The sequence below is a fragment of the Elephantulus edwardii genome, unplaced genomic scaffold, assembly GCF_000299155.1.
Source record: "Elephantulus edwardii isolate Elephantulus edwardi_28Jun2011 unplaced genomic scaffold, EleEdw1.0 scaffold00295, whole genome shotgun sequence".
Lineage (NCBI taxonomy): Eukaryota > Metazoa > Chordata > Mammalia > Macroscelidea > Macroscelididae > Elephantulus > Elephantulus edwardii.
The window spans coordinates 2,081,771-2,083,959 of NW_006400045.1; positions in this window are offsets into that span (position 1 = coordinate 2,081,771).

A 2,189-nucleotide genomic window follows, 5' to 3' on the forward strand; every position below is an offset into this window, starting at 1 on the left:
TCCCATTGTAATAATTTTCTAATATCTTGAATGCTAGTACGAAGGGTGTTGATAGTGGAGTCAAGTGAGATGAAATTGTTGACTATTTCAGTCTTTTCTCTATATACCATAATGTTGCCTGTTGTCTAAAAGATGAAGATTTTTCTCTTCTTTGTGTTGATTTGTAATCCATTGAAGGATATAGTCTCTGACCTTCTGCTGTAAATACCTCAGATCCTCCTCACTTTCAACAAGCAAGGTTCCACCAATTCCATAATGCAGGTTGTTAATTATTTACCTGCTCCTAATGCCACATTCTTCTTCATAAAGTTCAGCTTCTTGAATAATTTGCTCAGCATACATATTAAATAGAGGTGGATAAAGGATACAGTCCACAGGAACATCTTTCTTGATCTTAAATAATGTAGTGTTCTCATCTCAATGTCAACCACAATTTGCTATGACACAGTCAAATGCCTCTACATAGTCAATAAAGCACAAACAGACATTCTTCTGATATTCCCTAATTTCAGCCAGGATCCATCTGATATCAGCAATGGATATCCCTGGAGTCATGGCCTCTTCTAAATCCTGCTTGAACCTCTGGCAATTCCAGCCATTTTTGAATGATCTTTAGCAGTATTTTATTTGCATGTGATAGCAATGATATTATTCAATGATTTAAACATTCATTTGGATCACCTTTTTTTGGAAATAGAAACAAATATTGACCTCTTTTAATATATTGGCCAAACAACCTGCCTCCAAATTTCCTGGCTCATCTCTTAATTGAAACAAGTCAAATTGTATCCCATCAATTCCTGGAGCCTTATTTTTTGCCAAATTTCTTCAATGCAGCTTCCACTTCTTCCTTCATTAACACTGGCTCCTGTTCGTATGATAATTCCCGAAATTTTTCAGTGTCAATCAATTATTTCTGGTACAGTAACTCTGTGTATTCCCTCCATATCCTTTTCAAATTGTGACTGACATTGAGGAGAACGGGAATCCTACAGCACTTGATTGTGCTAAAGAAGAACATATATCTGGATCAGGAGGCTGATTTGCTGACAGAGCAGCAGAGCACTGCATGGTTTGGTATTGGAAAGGGAGGATATTAGGGTTGCATTATCTCTCCATACTGGTTCAATCTATGTGCTGAGAAAATGATCTGAGAAGCTGGAGTCCATGAAGAGGAATATGATGTCAAGATAGGAAGGAGACTCATCAATAACCTGTGTTATGCAGATGACACAACTTTAATTCCTGAAAGTGAGGGGGACTTGAAGCACTTGTTGCAGAAGATCAAGGAATCCAGCCTTCAATATAGCTTATGCCTCAGTATCAAGAAAACAAAGATTCTTAACAATGGACCAATAGGTTGTGTCATAATAGATGGAGAGCAGATTGAAACTGTCAACAGCTTCATCTTGCTTGTATCCACAATTAAATACCACCCTTGGCATGAGCAGTCGGGAAATAAGGGGACACATCACACTGGGAAAATCTGCAATTAGGGATTTTTCCAAATTACTGAGTGGTGACGTCAGTTTCAGGACTAAGGTACATAGGTGATTTTGTTTTTTTGGTTTGGTTGGTTTTTTTGCTTGTTCGTTTGTTTTTTCTGATTACTAGTTATGCATCTGAGACCTGGACAGTAAATAATAAGATAAAAAGAATTAATGCCTTTAAGTTGTGGTGTTGGAGAAGAGCACTAAACATCCCATAGACAGCCAAGACAATGAACAGATATGTCTTGTAGAGGGTGCATCTGGAATGCTCTTTTGAGGCAAGGATGACAAGGCTTCACCTCACATACTTTAGACATGTTGTTAGGAACTGCTATTCCTTGGAGAAGAACATGACATTGGGAAGGGCTGAGAGTTGGCAAATGATGGAAAGACCTTTAACTAAATGGATTGATATGGTGACCGCTGGAATTGGCCCCTGTGTGTCAGAAAATATGAAAATGGCTCATGATAAGGCAGGGTACAGATCTTTTGTTCATAGGGTTGGGTCGCTATGAGTGTTTCTCAACTAGATGGAACCAAACAACAACAACAGCAATAACAACAGTGTTCTCTCGTTTTGTTTTCACAACTTCTTGGTTTAGATATAGGTTCAAATAGTTGTTCCTTTTGACTTTAGCTGATTAGAATTTTTTCTTTTTTTAAATCTCATTTTCAAGATGTTATTCAAGCTTTTTTTAA